This window comes from Chlorocebus sabaeus, chromosome 20, assembly GCF_047675955.1.
Source record: "Chlorocebus sabaeus isolate Y175 chromosome 20, mChlSab1.0.hap1, whole genome shotgun sequence".
In the NCBI taxonomy this organism is placed as follows: Eukaryota; Metazoa; Chordata; class Mammalia; order Primates; family Cercopithecidae; genus Chlorocebus; species Chlorocebus sabaeus.
Genome location: NC_132923.1, coordinates 84,632,833 through 84,652,896, shown reverse-complemented (window position 1 = coordinate 84,652,896; position 20,064 = coordinate 84,632,833). Strand labels below are relative to the sequence as shown.

Genomic DNA, 20,064 nt, shown 5'->3' with positions numbered 1-20,064 from the left:
ATAGTAATAGCAAATTTAAGTATAAGAAATCTTTGAGTACTTTCTAAACTGTAGGCAAAACAATCCACAGCAATCCTGTGAGATAGATACTATTATTATTATTATTACTGTTTTATTGATAAGGGACTTGAGGCACAAGAGTAGAGTAACTTGTCCAACATCAGACATCTCATGCTTGTTGAACCGCCATTTGAACTCAGGCAGTCAGTCTCTAGAGCCTGCACTCTTGTTTGTTGTTGCCTAGGCTGGACTCGAACTTCTGGGCTCAAAAAGTCCTCCTGCCTCAGCCGCCTGAGTACCTGGGACTACTCGGTGCAGTTTAGAGCCTGCACTCTTAATCACCAGAGTAGTACCCTCGTCTTGGTTGGCTATTATTGTGCTGTGTATCCCACCTCTAGAACAGTGCCTAACAGAAAGAAAACATTTAAATATCTGTTGAATGAATGGATACAGGTAATTAATTTTTAAAATGAAAGCATATTAGCATGTCATTTTGGAGGGTAATTTGTCAGTATCAAAAAAAAAAAAAAAAAAAAAGGATACACATGGCCGGGTGCGGTGGCTCATGCGTATAATCCCAGCACTTTGGGAGGCCGAGATGGGTGGATCACCTGAGGTCGGGAGATTGAGACCAGCCTGGCCAACATGGTGAAACCCCGCCTCTACTAAAAATACAAAAATTAGCTGGGCATGGTGGCAGGCACCGGTAATCCCAGCTACTCAGGAGGTTGAAGCAGGAGAATTGCTTGAACTGGGGAGAAGGAGGTTGCAGTGAGCCGAGATCGTGCCACTATACTCAAGCCTAGGCAACAAGAGCAAAACTCTTGTCTCAAAAAATAAAAATAAAAAAGATACACACTAGTGACTCAGAAATAGTAATTCTGCATCTTAATGTCTTAATGTTTATCTTCAAACACACACACACACACACACACACACACACACACACACACACACACACACACGTCCAAGGAGGCATATACAAGGGTGTTAATGGGAGCATTCTTGGTAATCATTGAAAAGTAGGGGAAAATGTAAATGCTTATTAGTGCTCTATATAACTGATAAATAACAGGAAAACTATGTATGGTTATATTTTAGAATTCTGTATGTACAATTAAAACAAAGTAGTTGTAATCCCAGCTTCTTGGGAGGCCAAGGCATAAGAATCACTTGAACCTGGGAGGCAGAGATTGCAGTGAGCTGAGATCATGCCACTGCACTCCAGCCTGGGCAACAGAGCCAGACTCCATCTCAAAAACAAGCAAAATAGTTTATCTGGAAAGATATCTAGGATATATTATTGAATGAGAAAAACAAGTTATAGAGCCTTTCCTACCAAAATAGATTCTAGATGATGAAAGAGTGAAGCAAACAAAAATAACATGAAAATAGCATAGAAAACATGGGCTAATGTGTTCATAATACTGGCATAACAAAGGCTTTTTCTAAGCATGATACGAAATGCATAAGCCAAAAATGAAGATTGATGAATTTGACTACATAAAATGGAAGACCTTCATATGAAAAAAAAAAAAACTCACTCAAACATTAAACTAAGATTCTAAACATGATACATATAAGGAATATTTGTAGGCAATTTGCGTAAAGGCCAATAAACATATGAAAGATATAAATAGATGTTTAGCTTTTATTCATAACGAAAAATACAGATTAGAAAATAAAGTTCCATTTACTACCTGTGAGATTGGTAAAAGATTGATTTTATTCAGTAATGATTAGATCAGAAGAAAAAATTTCTTGTATATACCCCTTTGAGGAAATAAAAACAAACAGCAATGTTTGGTGGAAAACTTGGCAATATTTATTAAAATTTAAAATGTGCACTACCTTCCTCTCAAACTTTGCTTTTAGAGATTTATTGCATGTTAAAGGGTAAAGATACAGGTACAAGGATATTCATTATATTGTTGATATGCATGAAAACATGGAAGCAATCTAAATGCTTATTGATAGGGATGCGAGCTAAATTACAGTATTATACATCTGTTTAATGGAATGCTATTCAGCTATTTAAAAAGACAGCAAGTCTAGATGTACATGCATAACTTATTTAATACTGCACTGTGTAGTGCTGATTGATTATAATGCTATGCTAAATAATATGTATGAATATATTATAATAATATATAACAATAGACCTGTATATATTTTTAAAATCCATGGTAGTAACCTGTTATCCTATACCTCTCTCCCTGCTCTGTAGTGCTTACTGCCATCTGTAGTGGGAGTATTAATAAATTCAGATACACTATAGTGTTTATATGTTATTAAACTATTTTTTTTCTTTCTCTTCTTTGCAAAACAATGAGCATAACTTCTGGCTCATGGAAGCATTTTTACACTGAAAATATTTCTAAAGGTGAAAAGAGGTAAAGGAGGAATGTTGTTTCCAAATATATACATACCTAGTGGCTAAGAATCTGAGACGTGAAACCAGATTGCCTAGATTCAACTTGTGACTGTGTCACTGTGTGTGACCTTGTGCAAGTCACTTAAATTCTTTTTGCCTCTATTTCTTCATTATCCATTCAGCAAATATTTGAGTGCTTACTATATATCCCAGACACTGTTCTGGGTACCAGCAATACAACAAAGAGCATTAAGAGAAAATCTCTGCCCTCTTGTAGTATATATCTTGAAGGGCCTAATTCTGTACCCACTATTGAGGATTGTTAAGAAGAGTAAAAATTTAATACCTAAAAAGCACTTGGAAGAGTGTCTGGTACATAGTAAGTGGTCAATAAATATTATTATTCCCTCTCTTCTTCCTGCAAAATAGACACAGAGTGTTTTTATTTTTATTTTGTACACAGAGTATTAATGTATTAACTAGTTTATGAAAATTTTTGATAAATGAATAGCATTAAAAGATATATGAAGTCTGTTTCAGTATAGTCTTTTATTTTATTATTATTATTTTTTTCCCCGAGACAGAGTCTTACTCTGTCGCCCAGGCGCGAGTACAGTGGCCCGATCTCAGCTCACTGCAACCTCCTCTTCCTGGATTCAAGCAATTCTTCTGCCTCAGCCTCCTGAGTAGCTGGGAGTATAGGTGCGCGCCACTACATCTGGCTAATTTTTGTATTTTTTAGTAGAGATTGGGTTTCACCATGTTGGCCAGGTTGGTCTGGAACTCCTGACCTTGTGATCTGCCCACCTTGGCCTCCCAAAGTGCTGAGATTACAGACGTGAGCCACTGTGCCCGGCCAGTATAGTCTTATTATTTGTCCACAATCTGGGTGCCCCTGTACATTGTCACTGAGCTCTAACTTGGTAGACTTGTACATTACTGACCAGTAAATCTTACCATATGCCATGTTACAAAAGTTCTCAACCAGTGAGTGCTCTGTCACATATTTAGAATGTGCTAAATGTTGAAAGGAAAGTCTACAGTGGTTCTTTTTAAGGAGTCTTGATGGAAATGATAGAGAAGTCAAGAGTGTAAAGATCAACACACTGTAAAAATTGGTAAGTTGACCGGGCTCACGCCTGTAATCCCAGCACTTTGGGAGGCCAAGGTGGGTGGATCACTTGAGGCCAGGAGTTCAAGACCATCCTGGCCAACATGGTGAAACTCCGTCTCTACTAAAAATACAAAAAATTAGCTGGGCTTGGTGGTGGGAGCCTGTAGTCCCAGCTACTCGGGAGGCTGAGGCAGGAGAATCGCTTTAACCCAGGAGGCAGAGGTTGCAGTGAGCCAAGATCACGCCATTGCACTCTAGCCTGGGCAACAGAGCAAGACCCCGTCTCAAAAAAATAAAAACAAAACTTGGTCAATTGGAGGTCATGATAAACATCAACAAGGCCTGGAAGGATTGATTATTAATTGTATAGCATTTAATAGGATAATTTTTTTAGTGGCATTTATTAACTTGTAAATTTATAAAATCTCAGCATTTATTCACATGGATAAAGGATCAGAGGTAGGAAAGAACATGATGCTCTTGAGGAATAAGATGTCAGTGTGGATGTAGAGAAGTAAGCAAAAAAAGCGACAAAAGTATAAACTGGAGAGGTAGGCAAGTGTTGAAATTATGCAAGACCTCATAAGGTCTTAGTAAGGAGTCTTTATATTATATTTAATTATATTAATATTATCAAGATGTATTTAATATCAAACAATTGAAGAATTTCAAGTAAAAGAATCACTTGAATAGATCTTTCAAAATATTAGTTGAACAGCCGAATGGAGAATGGATTAGAGGAGGAGGTGGCAGAAGTAGATATAAGAATATTATTGAAGATAATGTTTCAGTAATCCAGATGTGAGATAATAGTGGCTTGGACCAAGGTAGTAGTTGTAGACAGAAAAGTAAATTGGTTTTCATTAAACAAGGACATGATTGAATGTTGATTGTGAGCATTATGGGGAGAGGGAGTGATAGAGAATGACTATAGCATGAACAACTGGGTAGATGATACAGAGAATAGAGAAGAAAATATTGATTAGTATGAAAATAGATGTATGTGTTGAGATGTGTGTGGGACATGGAGACATTGAGTAGGCACTTAGATGTATAGCTTTAAAACTCAGAAAACAGGTCACTCTTTTAAATTGGAATTTCTTAACAGATGGTGTTTGAAGCAATCATAGTAGATATAATTCTCTTGGAAAACAGTATAAATTGAGAAAAGAAGAGGATTGAGTACAGAACTCTGAGGAATTTCAACATTTAAGATTGGGTAGAAGAGGAGGAGTCAGGGATGAAGGTGAGAGATAGATGTCAAAAAAATAGAAGAAAGTAAGAATTTGTAGTATCTCACAAGTCATGGAAGAAGAGTTTCATAAAGGAGGAGGATGTGATCTAATATAATTGAATGTTGCTAAGATGTCAGATGAAATTAGGACCATTAGTTTCCAAATATGTGTCTGGAAAAGTCGAAACTACAGAAATAATGGACCAAAAGTGTCCATTAGTTTTAACAATATGGAAGTTATCAGTGACTTCAAACAAGAATGGTGGAGAAGCCAGAGAGGAGTGAGAGCATAAGTAGAAGGTAGAGAGGAGGATGTATAGAAAGTAGACAGCTCTCTTGAGAAAATATTCCTGTTGAATGTGAAGGTTCACTGTTTGAAATTTGAGGTATAGTGAAACAACCAGATGGAGAAGTATTTCATATCAGATAGGTGAAGCTGTGGCCTTGGCTTTTGAGTGCGAGGTGATGTTTATAGAAATCTGAGTCATTTGAATGGGGGCGGTAAAGACTTTAGAAGAAAAGGGAGCCACACTGGAAGAGCACCTATAGGCAGAGATTTTCTTTGGGTTGTCATTAAATAATATTGTAGTGTTTTTTTTTTTTTTTTAGACGGAGTCTCACTCTGTCACCCAGATTGGAGGTCAGTGATGCTATCTCGGCTCACTACAACCTCTGCCTCCTGGCTTCAAGCGATTCTTCTGCCTCAGCCTCTGGAGTAGCAGGGATTACAGGCGGCCGCCACCACGCTCAGAAAATTTTTGTATTTTTAGTGGATACGGGGTTTCACCCAGGCTGGTCTTGAACTCCTGAGCTCAGGTGATCTGCCCACCTCGACCTCCCAAAGTGCTGGGATTACAGGTGTGGGCCGCTGTGCCCAGCCTGTAGTGTTCTTTAATACAAGTAATTTGAGCATGGATTTATTATATCTAACTGTTATCCTAAGCTTTGGCTGAGACAATTCAGGTTATGTTCTTTTCAAATTTGATGTGGTTAAAAGTTAGAAACAATGCCCTAAATGCTCACAAAGAGTTGTCAAGATAGGAGCATACATAGGATCTAATTTTATTGCAAGTATAAAGCTATATGATTTTGTGGACCTACCAATTTGGCTAGATTTCCAATTGGTACTTTATAAGTGAAATATATCACTTGCATTGACTGGATTAGTAGTGACTCATAACACTGCTTTATATATACTCTGTCTTTTTTAGTAGACTTTGTTTTTTAGAGCAACTTTAAGTTCACAGCAAAATTGAGAGGAAAATAGAAATTTCCTGTGTACCTCCTGCCCACACACATGTGTAGCCTCTGCCATTATCGATACCCTCCACAATTGTTTCAGTTTAAGAACCTACATGGAAACATCATTATCACCCAAAGATTATCATGTACTTTGGGGTTTACTCAATGGTGTTGTATATTTTATGGGTTTGGACATATGTTTAATGTTGTCATTTATCATAATATAATACAGAGTGTTTTCACCACCTTAAATATCTTTTTGCTCTGCTGATTCATTCCTCTCCCTTAGTCTTTGACAATCACGGATCTTTTTATTATTTCTGTAGTTTTGACTTTTCCAGAATGTCACATATTTGGAATCATACAGTATGTAGCCTTTTGAGATTGGCTTCTTTGACTTAGAAATTTGCCTTTGTTCTTCCATATCTTTTTGTGGCTTGAGAGCTCATTTCTTTCTAGTGCTGAATCTATTGTATGGATGTACCACAGCTTTTATTTACCTATCATTCACCTACTGAAGGACATCTTAGTTGCTTCTAAGTTTGGCAATTATGAATAAGGCTGCCATAAACGTCTATGTGCAGGTTTTTGTGTAGACATGTTTTCAGCTACTTTGTGTAAATACTGAGGAGCACAATTGCTGGTTATATTGTAAGAGTATATTTAGTTTTGTAAGAAACAGCCAAACTGTCTTCCAAAGTGGCAGTACCATTTTGCATCCTCGTAACAATGAATGAGAGCCCCTGTTGCACCCACATCCTCTCTAGCATTTGGTGTTGTCAGTCTTCCTGATTTTGGCCATCCTAATAGGTTGTGGTGGAATCTCATAGTTTTTAATTTGTATTTTTCTTATAACATATAATGCGGAGTATCTTATAATGCCTGTTTGCCATCTGTATACTTTCTTTGGTGAAGTGTCTGTACAGGTCTTTGGTCTGTTTTCTGATCCGGTTGTTTTTTTATTTTTGAGTTTTAAAAGTTCTTTGTGTATTTTGGATAATAGAACTTTATCAGATATATCTTTTTCAAGTATGTTCTCCCAGTCTGTGGCTTGTCTTTTCATCCTCTTAACAGTGTCATTTGCAGAGCAGAATTTTTATTTTTTGTTTTTTTTTAGACAGCCTCTCACTCTGTCACCCAGGCTGGAGTGCAGTGGTGCAATCACAGCTCACTGCAGCCTCGACCTTCCAGGCTCAAACCATTTTTTCACCTCAATCTCCTGAGTAGCTGGTACTACAGGGTTTTGTCATGTTGCCCATGCTGGTGTTGAACTCCTGAGCTCAAGTGATTGCCCATTTTGGCCTCCCAAAGTGCTGGGATTACAGATGTTAGCCACTGTGCCTGGCCACAGAGCAGACATTTTTAATTTTAGTGAAGTCCAGCCCATCAATTCTTGTTTTCATAGATCATTCCTTTGGTATTGTATCTAAAAAGTCATTGCCAAATCAAAGATCATCTAGATTTTCTACTGTTATCTTCTAGTAGTTTAATAGCTTTGTGTTTTACATTTAGTTTTCTGATTTGTTTTGAGTTAGCTCTTGTGAAAGGTATAGGGGGTCTGTGTCTAGATTTATCCTTTTTTGTATGTGGATGTCTAGTTCCAGTACCATTTGTAAAAATACTATCTTTGATCCATTGTATTACTTGTGCTTTTTTGTCAAAGATCAGCTGACTATATTTGTGTGTGTCTATTTCTGGCCTCTCTGTTCTGTTTTATAGATTTATTTGTCTATCACCAATTTTACACTGTCTTGATTACAGTATGTCTTGAAGTAGGGTAGTGTTAGGCTTCAAACTTTGTTCTCTGTCAATAATGTGTTGGTTATTCTGGGTCTTTGTCCTCTCCATATACATTTTAGAATCAATTTGTCAATATTTATAAAATAACTTGCTGGGATTTTGATTGGGATTGTGTTGAATCTGTAGATCAAGTTGGGAAGAAATGACATCTTGACAATATTAAGTCTTTCTGTTCATGAACATGGAATATCTTCTCATTTATTTAGTTCTTTGATAGTGTTGATCAGAGTTCTGTTGTTTTTTTCATGTAAATCTTGAACATATTATGTTAGATTTATACAGAAGCGTTTTGTTTATTTTGGTGCTAATGTAAAAATTGTATTGTGTTTTTAATTTTAACTTTGACTTGTTCATTGGTGGTATACAGGAAAGTGATTGGTTTTTATATATTAACCTTGCATCCTGTAACCCTGCTATAATCACTTATTCCTGGAGGTTTTTTGGTAATTTTTTTCAGATTTTCTACATAGATGGTCATGTCATATGTGAACAAAAATTGTTTTGTTTCATCCTTCCCAATCTGTATACCTTTTATTTCCTTTTCTTGCTTTATTGAATTTGCTGGGAGCTTTCAGTATGACGTTGAAAAGCAGTGGTGAGAGGGGACATCGTCGTCTTGTTGCTCAGGCTAGAGTGCCGTGGCTCCATCTTGGCTCACTGCACCCTCTGCCTCCTGGGTTCAAGTGATTCTCTTGCCTCAGCTTCCCAAGTAGTTGGGATTACAGGCATGTGTCACCATGCCCGGCTAATGTTTGTATTTTTAGTAGAGATGGAGTTTCACCATGTTGGTCAGGCTGGTCTTGAACTCCTGACCTCAGGTGATCCACCTGCCTTGTCCTCCCAAAGTGCTGAGATTACAGGCGTGAGCCACCATGCCTGGCCAACTGTAGGGCTTTTTTAATAGGTACTCTTTACCAAGTTGAGGAAATTCCCCTCTATTCCTACTGTACTGAGAGTTTTGTTATGAATCAATTAGAATTTGCCATTAGGTTTTTCTGCATCTGTTGATATGATCATGTGATTTTTCTTGCTTAGCCTGTTGATATGATGGATTACATTAACTGATTTTCAAATTTTAAAAAATTTGTTTTTTTTCTACTTTTTTGAGACAGAGTTGTGCCCAGGATGGATTGCAATAGCACGATCTTGGTCCACTGCAACCTCTGCCCCTTGGGTTTTTGTGTTTTCTTAGCCTGGCTATAGGCTTGGGTTCAAGTGATTCTTGTGCCTCAGCCTCCTGAGTAGCTGGGATTATAGGCATGTGCCACCATGCCTGGCTAATTTTTTGTGTTTTTAGTAGAGAGGGGGTTTTGCTGTGTCGGCCAGGCTGGTCTCGAGCTCCTGGCCTCAAGTGATCTGCCCACCTTGGCCTTCTACGGTGCTGGCATTACAGACATGAGCAGCTGCGCCTGGCCTGATTTTCAAATGTTGAACCAGCCTATGTACCTGGAATAAATCCTTCTTGGTTGTGGTCTATAATTCTTCTTATACATTGTCAGGTTTTTTTGAGACACAGTTTCACTCTGTCGCTCAGGTCCTGAGTAGCTGGGATTACAGGTGTGTGCCACCACACCTGGCTAATTTTTGTATTTTCAGAAGAGATAGGGTTTCACTATTTTGGTCAGGCTGGTCTCAAACTCTTGACCTCAGGTGACCCGCCTGCCTCCTTGGCCTCCCAAAATGCTGAGATTACAGGCGTGAGCCACCACACCTGGCCCATTGTCATGTTTGAGTTGCTAATATTTTATTGGGGATCTTTGCATTGATGTTCATGAGAAATATTGGTCTTTAGTTTTCTTTTCTTGTAATGCCTTTGTCTGGTTTTGGTATTAGGGTAACGCTGGCCTCAGAATAAGTTAGGAAGTATTTCCTTTGCTTCTGTCTTCTAAAAGAGATTGTAGAGGCTTGGTATAATTTCTTCTTTAAATTTTTGGCAGAATTCATCAGTGAATTCATCTGGGCCTGGTGCTTTTTGTTTTGGAAGATTATTAACTATTGATTACATTTCTTTAATATAGTCCTGTTCATATTGTCTGTTTATATTCTCGGGTAAGTTTTGGCAGGTTGTGTCTTTTAAGGATTTGATCTATTTCATGTAGTTATCAAATTTGTGGCCATAGAGTTATAAATAGTATTCCTTATCCTTTTAATGTCCATGGAATCTGTCCTCTCTTTTTCTTAGTTAGCCTGGCTATAGGCTTTTGATTTTATCAGCCTTTTCAAATAACCAGCTTTTTCATTTATTTTTCTCCATTGATTTTCTGTTTCTGATTTCACTGATTTCTCCTCTGATTTTTATTATTTCTTCAACTTAGTTTGGATTTATAGTGCTCTTATTTTTCTCGTTTCCTAAAGTAGATGCTTAGGTGATCGATTTTAGATCTTCTTTTTGAATTCTTGGATTTAATGCTGTAAATTTCTAAGTGCTGCTTTTGCTGTATTTTGCAAATTTTGTTGTGTTTTCACTTTTATTTCAAAATATTTTAAAGTTTCTCTTCAGTTTTCTTTTTGACCTATGTGTTCATTTAGAAGTATGTTTTTTAATCTCCAAGTATTTTGAGATTTTCAAGCTTTCTGTTATGGATATCTAGTTTGATTCCTTTGTGTTCTGAGAGCAGACATTGTATGATTTCTGTTCTTTCTTTTAAATTGTTTCAAATTTGTTAAGATGTATTTTATGGCCCAGAATGTGATCTGTTTTGGTGAATGTCCCATGTGAGCTTAAGAAGTGTGCGTGTTTTACTGTTGTTGGATGAAGTAGTCTACAAATGTCCATTTTATTTATAGTGTTTTGAGTTCAGCTGATTTTCTGCCTGCTAGATGTGTTCATTTCTGATACAGGGGTGTCTGGTAGAGCTGCAGCAGTGGAGACTGTTGTTTATCTATTTCTCCTTGCAGTTCCGTCAGTTTTTGCCTCATATATTTTGACACTCTGTTGTTAGGCTCAAACATGCTAAAGATATTTTATGTTATTTATTTTGTTTTGTATTGTTTTGTTTTGTTTTATTTTTGAGATGGAGTTTCATTCTTGTTGCCCAGGCTGGAGTGCAATGGTGCGTTCTCGGCTCACGTCAACCTCTGCCTCCTGGGTTCAAGCGATTCTCCTGCCTCAGCCTCCCAAGTAGCTGGGATTACAGGGATGCACTACCACCATGCCCGGCTAATTTTGTATTTTTACTAGAGATGGGGGTTTCTCCACGTTGGTCAGGCTGGTCTTGAACTCCTGACCTCAGGTGATCCGCCTGCCTTGGCCTCCCAAAGTGCCTGGATTATAGGCATGAGCCACTGCGCCTGGCTTAGATTATGTCTTTTTTTTTTTTTTGAGATGAAGCCTCACTCTGCCACCCAGAGTGGAGTGCGATCTCGGCTCACTGCAACCTCTGCCTCCTGGGTTCAAGCCATTTTCCTGCCTCAGCCTCCCAAGGAGCTGGGACTGCAGGTGTCCACCATCACTCCTGGCTAATTTTTTTGTTTTGTTTTGTATTTTTAGTAGAGACGGGGTTTCGCCATGTTGACCAGGCTGGTCTTGAACTCTTGACCTTAGGTGATCTGCCTGCCTTGGTCTCCCAAAGTGCTGGGATTACAAGCATGAGCCACTGTGCCCTGCCTGTTATGTCTTCTTGAGAATTAATTGACCCCTTTATCATTATGTAATGCCCCTCTTCATCTCTGATAACATTCCTTAATCTGAACTCTGCTCTGTCTAAAATTGATACAGCTACTCTTATTTTCTTTTGATTGGTGTTAGCATGGTATATGCTTCTCCATCCATTTACTTTTAATCTATATGTGTCTACACTTGAAGCAGCTTTCTTGTAGATAGCATATAGTTGGGTCTTATTTTTTATTTACTTATTTTTGAGACAGAGTTTCACTCTGTTGCCCAAGTTGGAGTGCAGTGGTGTGATCTTGGCTCACCGCAACCTCTACCTCCTGGGTTCAAATGATTCTCATGCCTCAGCCTTCTGAGTAGCTGGGATAGCACATGTGGCCACCATGCCTGGCTAATTTTTTTGTATTTTTAGTAGAGATGGGGTTTCACTGTGTTGGCCAGGCTGGTCTTGAACTCCTGGCCTCAAGTGATCCACCTGCCTCAGTCTCCCAAAATGCTGGAATTACAGGCATGAGCCACTGTGCCTGGCCCGGGTCTTATTTCTTGATGCATTACGACAAAGTCTCTGTCTTTTGATTGGTGCATTTAGGCCACTGAGCTTCAAAGCAATTTTTTAAAAATTTTATTTTATGTATTATTTTTTTGAGATGAAGTCTTACTCTGTCACCCAGGCTGGAGAGCAGTGGCGCGATCTTGGCTCACTGCAACCTCTGCCTCCCTTGTTCAAGCAATTCTCATGCCTCAGCCTCCCGAGTAGCTGGAATTACAGGCACGCGCCACCACGCCTGGCTAATTTTTGTATTTTTAGTTGAGACAGAGTTTTGCCACGTGGGCCAGGCTGCTCTCGAACTCCTGACCTTAGGTGATCTGCATACCTTGGCCCCCCAAAGTGCTGATGTTACAGGCGTGAGCCACCACGCCCAGCCCAAAGTGATTATTGATATAATCTTGACGTTTGAAGGACAATTTTACAGATTTTTAGGTTGGTCTTTTTTTTTCTCTTCTTCTTGCTTATATGGTTTCTTCACTCCTCTTTCTTCTTGTTTAGGTTTCTTAGGATAAATTGGTTGTAATTATTTTCTTTACTCCTCTGTAGGTATAGTGTTTTTTTGTTTTGCTTTGTTTTTTTGAGACAGCACCTCACTCTCTTGCCCAGACTGGAGTGCAGTGGCCCGATCTCGGCTAACCTCAACCTCCACCTCCCAGGCTCAAGCAATTATCCTGCATTAGACTCCCAAGTAGCTGGGATTACAGGCTTGTCCCACTACCGTCCAGCTAATTTTCATATTTTTAGTAGAGACGGGGTTTTACCATGTTGGCTAGGCTGGTCTTGAACTCCTGACCTCAAATGATCCACCTGCCTTGGCCTCCCAAAGGCAGACCCATCTTTTTTTTTTTTTTTTTTTGAGACGCAGTCTCAAAAAAAGCCCAGGCTGGAGTGCAGTGGTGCAATCTCGGCTCACTACAAGCTCCACCTCCCAGGTTCACGCCATTCTCCTGCCTCAGCCTCCCAAGTAGCTGGGACTACAGGCACCTGCCAGCACGCCTGGCTAATTTTTTTTTTTGTATTTTTTAGTAGAGACAGGGTTTCACTGTATTAACCAGTATGGTCTTGATTTCCTGACCTTGTGATCTGCCCACCTCGGCCTCCCAAAGTGCTGGGATTACAGGTGTGAGCCACCACGCCCGGCCCCATCTTTTTTTTTTTTTTTTTTTTTTTAAACTTTGATTTTCTATAGTTTGAATATAACTATGTATAGGGTTTTTTTGGGCATTTTTCATGCTTAGTGTTCTCTGAGCTTTCTATATCTGGGAATCGGTACTTGGCATTAATTTGGGGGAAATTTTCAGTCATTTTTGTTACAAAATTTTTTTTTCTCTTTCTTTTCCTTCTGGTATTCTTATTACACGTATGTTACATCGTTTGTATTTGTTCCACAGTTCTTGAGTATTCTGTTCTGTTTTATTATTTATTATTATTATTATTATTTTTCACTTTGCTTCAGGTTTGGAGGTTTCTATTGAGATATCCTCAAACTAGAGATTCTTTCCTCAGTCATGTCCTGTCTCCTGAATAAACCTATCAAAGGCATTCTTCATTTCTGTTATAGTGTTTTTGATCTCTAGCATTTCTTTTTGGTTCTTTCTTAGAATTTTTCTATACTTTCATTGCCCATCTGTTCTTGCATGCTGTCTACTTTACCCATTATAGCCCTTAGCATATTAATTATAGTTGTTTTAAATTCTTGGTCTGATAATTCCAGCATCTCTGCTATATCTGAGTCTAGTTCTGATGTTTGTTCTTTCTCCTGAAACTTTTTTTTTTTTTTTAACCTTATGCCTTGTAATCTTTTCTTGATAGCTGTACATGATATATTGGGTAAGAGGAACTGCTGAAAGTAGACCTTTAGTAATGTGATAAGCTGTTGGGAGAAGGGGAGCATTCTATAGTTCTACAATTAAGTCTCAGTCTTTTAGCAAGCCTCTGCTCCTGGACTGTGAACTTCACAGGTGCTTCTCAGTTTTCTCCCCTGTTTAGAGGGGACAGGATAGCAAGAAAGGGCTGGAGCTTTCCCCAGGTCAGTTAGGCTCTGATATAACCACAGCAGGTAAGGCTTTGGTCAAATAGTTTCTGCTGAGGGCAGACCGTATTAAGAATGGAATGCTCTTAGGCTGGGGTGGCACATGCCTGCTAATCCCAGCACTTTGGGAGGCTGAGGTGGGCAGACTGCTTGAGGTCAGGAGTTTGAGACCAGCCTGGCCAAAACGGTGAAACCCCATCTCTACTAAAAATACAAAAATTAGCTGGGCGTTGTGGCCTGTGCCTGTAATCCCAGCTCTTCAAGAGGCTGAGGCGGGAGGATCACTTGAACCCGGGAGTTGAAGGTTGCAGTGAGCCGAGATCTCGCCACTGCACTCCAGCCTGGGTAACAGAGTGATGAGACCCTGTCTGAAAAAAAAAAAAGAAAAAAGAGTAGAATGCTCTGGCTTATTTCAAAATGGTTCCCTTTCCCCTTTCCCTTGTAGAAAAATGAGGGGATTTCCCCCTTGATGCTGTGAGATCTAGGTCAAGCTCCCCACAAACGTGTGGAAGTCTGGTTGAAGTTTTTAACTCTCAGAGTTGTCCACACTAAGCCTCTAGCAGTTTGTCAATTATAATTCAAGCTTTTCTGCCTGACCTCTGGTTCCCACAGAGGTTCCTGCTTGTGGGTTTCTGCTCGGGTAATTTGTGACTTTTTTTGTATTCACCTGTCTGTCCCTTCAAATTTGTGTTAGTGGTTTGTGCTGTGAATTTTTTTGTTTTGTTTTGTTTTTTTGTTTTTTGTTTTCTGATGACAGGACCTTATTCTGTTACCTGGGCTGGAATGTGGTGGCATGATCTGGGCTTACTGCAGCCTGGCCCTCCTGGGCTCAAGCAATCTTCCCACCTCAGTTCCCCAGGTAGCTGGGACTACAGCCATGCATTACTATACCCGGCTCATTTTTGTATTTTTTGTAGCAATAGGGTTTCGCAAAGTGGCCCAGGCTGGTCTTGAACTTCTGAGCTTAAGCTCTCTGACCACCTCGGCTTCCCAAGGTGTTGGGACTACAGGGCAAAGTCACCACACCCAGCTTTTTTTTTTTTTTTTTTTTTTTTTTTAGAGATGGAGTCTCACTCTGTTGCGAAGTCTGGAGTGCAGTGGTAACTCACTATAACCTTGAACTCATGGGCTCAAGCAATCCTTCTGTCTCAGTCTCCTGAGTAGGTCTACAAGTGTGCACCACCATGCCTGGCTAATTAAAATTTATTTATTTATTTTTAATAGAGACTGGATCTCGCTATGTTGCCCAGACTAGTCTCAAACTCCTGGCCTCAAGCTGTCTTCCTACCTTGGCCTCCCAAAGCACTGGGTTACAGGTGTGAACCACTATGCCTGGCCACCTCACTTCTTTTATTGATCTAAGAAGAGTTGTTGATGTTTCAGTCTTTTCACTTTGTTGTTTGGGCAGAATAGTGACTTCCAAGCTTCTTAAATGCTGCACTAGAAACTGGAAGTCTATGTATACTCTTGTTATTACTCTTGGTTCACACAATTTGTGGTATACAAATTATATCTCCCTGTTAGTTGGCCACCTAGAATGATCCGAAATATAAGACCCATCCCTCTTTCCATGAATTTGTCTCTTGTTATCTACTTGTAGATCATAGAATATCTCAGTTTAGTGTCTGATCTTTGAAAGTATAGGTGTCCTATTAAAGTTGAAACTGATTTTGATGCCATCTGCCTCAATTTATATCATGCTATTGGGATATATTTTTTAAGATTCTTGTTGCAGGTTAAGGCAATCCACTGGAGCTAAGTTAGAAAAAAAATAAGAGTTATAAGAATATGACAATATCTCACAGAATCCAAAGGCAGCTATTGTAGCTGTATCTCTCGGGCATAGCATAGAAGGGTCTGTAATTCATTTAGCTTAGGTCAGGAGCTCACACCAGACTAATAAACTGGTTAGGTAGATAGGTTTTCCCTGAACATGGTATTTTATCTTGTGATGAAAAGTGTATATGTGTATATGGGGTGGCGGTAGACAGTTCTATAATTCTTTTGGCAAAGAAGATCCAAGAGATGTGTACCATCTGGAGATATAGACTTGGACTAATATGATATTAATTAATATTTCAATCATGGATAGACAATCTATATACTACTTTACATTCTCCAGAGAAACAGAACCAGAAGGAGATAGAGGTTTCTTTCTTTTTTTTTTTTTTTGAGACAGTTTCGCTCTGTCACTCAGGCTGGAGTGCAGTGGCATGATTTCGGCTCACTGCAACCTCCACCTCCCAGGTTCAAGCATTTTCATGCCTCAGCCTCCTGAGTAGCTAGGACTAGAGGTGCCTGCCACCATACCTGGCTAATTTTTGTATTTTTAGCAGAGACGGGGGTTCACCATGTTGGCCAGGCTCTTCTCGAACTTCTGACCTCAGGTGATCTGCCCACCTCGACCTCCCCAAATGCTGGGATTACAGACGTGAGCCACCGTGCGCAGCCCAGAGATAGAGGTTTCTAGCTTGCAGACAGCAAATCATGAGATGTCTCAGCCTCCATAAGTTTGTGAGTCAGTTTCATTTAATAAGTCTCATTATGTGTGTACACACACAGAGAGAATTATATATATGTAGGTATGTATTTATATCATGGGGAGGGCAATCTGTTGTACTCAGTTCCATTGAAATGCTTATCTCTTCCGGAAACATTCTCCCAGACACACCCAGAAATAATATTTAATCAAATGTCTAGGCATTCCTTGGCCCAGTCAAGTTGACATGTAAAATTAACCATCACAGGGATGTTGTATATCTCAATAGTTTCTGTCCCTATGTCATGTTTATGCAAATTTATATCATTTTGAGTCTGATTACTCCAGACATGAGAATTAAACATGCTCCTTCTTTTAGTTCCAATCGCAAATCGGTTGCTGTTCTAGAGATTTCAATGCCTATGTATATTTGATACATCTGTTACCACATTTTCCAATATTTGTTAAACTACTCTGCTTTTTGTTTAGTGTGTACTAGGTGAAAACAATCACCTTGTTCTTTATAGCTGTTGACTGGGAATTTGATGTTTGTGAAAGATGCCAGATGGATATCCTGGAAATTGAAGCCCTGTGTGAATGTGGGGAAGCAACAATGTCAGCTTCCCAGATCCTATTCTCTTAATGTATTTTGGGCTTGATCTACAGGAATAAAGCTCTTTTCAGAGTTTACTTCATTTCTTTTTTCTGCCGCTGTGAGTAAGGGTGTTCGTATTCAAAGGTGTCTTTTTAGGATCAAATTTACTTAGCCTCTTCAGAAAGTTGAACATCAGGTTACTTTTTTGTTCCTATTTTTCTGTTTCATTGTTCAGACTTGAGTTGATCACTTAAGACCAGTGGCCCTAGTGGATTATTAATTGTATAAACTAGTCCACTGGTTGGTTTCATGGTTCAAATTGCATCTTTGCCTTTCTCTTCTAATTCTTTCACACAAAATGCTTTTTGATGATGAATAATAATAGCTGTCATTTATTGAGCAGTTACATATCAGGTTTGTGCAAGGCACTTTATATAAACACCTTCGTCACCATTAAAAATATCCTGCAAAGTATAGTTTTCATATAAAGTGTAAAGAAACTGAGATTCAGGGAGGTTATCTTGCTCAAAGTAGCAACAGCTATTAAATAATACAGCATGGACTGGGTGTGGTGGCTCATGCCTGTAATCCCAGCACTTTGGGAGACTGAGGCAGGAGGATTGCTTGATCCCAGGAGTTCCAGACAAGCCTGGGCAACACAGCAAAAACCTGTCTCTATTAAAAAATAATAATAATACAATAAATAATAGAACATGAATTCAAGCCTGGATCAGCCAAATTTTTGTACCAGTGCTCCTTCCACCAAACTCCACTGACTCTTCATAAAAGATGTTCATTTTGATTAAATATCAAGCCAGCTTTGTTACATATCGCTAATGGTTGATTTAAAATTCCAGACTCAGTTTTGCCAGATATTCCATTGCTGTGGTCACACTCTTGAATCACACTTTTTCTTTCTTTAAAGGTAAATCATCGAACTAATAGGAACTTTCTGTTAAGTTGTGATTGTGAATAGACAGCACAAATCCTTGAGAAAACATGGTTTAAGTCTGAATTGTTCTTTTTATTTTGTTTTTGGGACGAGTTTTGCTCTTGTTGCCCAGGCTGGAGTGCAATGGTGCGATCTCGGCCTGGCGCAATCTCGGCCCACCGCAACCTCTGCCTCCCGAGTTCAGGTGATTCTCCTTTCTCAGCCTCCTGAGTAGCTGGGATTACAGGCATGCACCACCACACCTGGCTAGTTTTGTATTTTTTAGTAGAGACAGGGTTTCTCCATGTCGGTCAGGCTGGTCTTGAACTCCCGACTTCAGGTGATGCGCCTGTCTTGGCCTCCCAAATTGTTGGGATTACAGGCGTGAGCTTCCGTGCCCAGCCTTGAATTGTTCTTTAGTATGTGCTGGCATTAATAAACTTTGAAGTAGTAAGTACATTGAAGTTTTAGTGGTCCCAGTACAACTCTTGGGATCCTTTGTATGGGACCATTTCCTAGGTGGAAGTTCTTTGAAAGTAAATCCTTTAGTTATTTTAATTTGATTCACAAGTATGAGCATATACTCTCTATTATACATGGTATCATACATCAGGGATACAATGACAAAAGAAGCAATCTCTATCCTGAGAAACCTTAATAGCCTGGAAGGGAGAGACAGACAGTTTTAGAAAAATCATGGATCAGTTGATAAGTGCTCTGATAGGGGTAAAAGGTACACAAGATCGAAGGGGCATCTATCTCAGACCTAGATCAGAAGGACTTAATGGAAGAAGTGATGTCTTGGATAGAATGAGGAGGACAAGTAAGAGTCAACTGACAATGGCAGGCGCAAAGTTTGGAGAGTGTTCAAGGCTTAAATAATAATAATATGGATGAAGACTTCTTTTTAAAAAAACTGTTTGTTAAGATATAATTCATATATCATAAAATTCACTTTTAAACATACATTCAGTGAAATTCAGTGTATTCACAGAGTTGTGTAACCATCACCATTTATAATTCCAGAACATTTTCATCACCCCAGAAACTCCCTACCTATTAGTAGTCACACGCCATTTCCTCCTCTCCCCAGCCTCTGGCAACACTAATATACTTTCTGTCTCTGTGAATGTGCCTATTCTGGACATTTCATATTAATAGAGCCACATAATATGTGGTTGTTTGTGACTGGCTTCCTTCACTTAGTATAATGTTTTCAAGGTCCATTCATGTTGTAGCATGTATTGGTGTGAAGGTATGTTTTGGAAAATAGAGATAGGCAAGATTGAGAATTGAGGGTTTGTGTTGATCAAGATGACTACTGCATAGAGTAAGAATTTGAGAATAGAGAATAAGATGTCATACTAGAGAAGTAAGCAGAAGCCAAATCAAACAGAGCAGAACGCTGTCAGCTATGTTATGAAAGTATGGACTTTATCCTAGGGGCAATAGGATGACAATGAATGGTGTTAAGTATGGAAATGATACAATCAGATTTAGATTTTGTATTTGTGTGGAGAGTAGGCTAGATGGGTACAAAATGGGGCAGAGTAGGATTCTTGCAAAAATCTAGGCTACAGAAAGATGGAGGCGTTATGGGATATGGCAGTGGGAATGGAGAGAAGTGGATGGATTTGAAAGATTTAAGAGGTAAGATTGACAAGACTTGATGTTCAATTGAACGTAGAGTTGGGAGAAGGAGAGGATAGTATCTAGAATATACTTAAATTTCTGAGTTCATGAGACAAGTGGATTATAATGTACATACTCATTAAGGAGCTGGCTGCTGGGTAAGTTCCTGGGGTGCCAATATATAAGTACTAAAATGGCACTGGAACATTAATGAGGTGAAAAAAATGCATTTACTGGAACTCTTTACTTATTAGTAGTATATGTGGGTTGGAGGAAAACTTGGATAAGCTACTGTAGTTGGAGTAAGACTCCTTTCTCACCTGGCTTTTTGCTTGAATAACATTAGTTGTTTCCTAAACTGTACTCTACGAGACCCAAAGCTTGTTTTATTGAATGGCTACCATCAGTGGTTCTTCTTTTATTTCCTGTCCCTATTAAGGTTTTTACCTTTTTCTTTAAAATGTTTAT

The 20,064-nt window shown here is 39.0% G+C and overlaps 1 pseudogene; it reads left to right on the top strand.

Annotated features, from left to right (window-relative positions):
- LOC103224816 (phosducin-like protein 3 pseudogene) overlaps positions 1 to 17,081 on the top strand; it is a 29,946-nt pseudogene extending 12,865 nt beyond the window's left edge.
- The last annotated feature ends 2,983 nt before the right edge of the window (positions 17,082 to 20,064 follow it).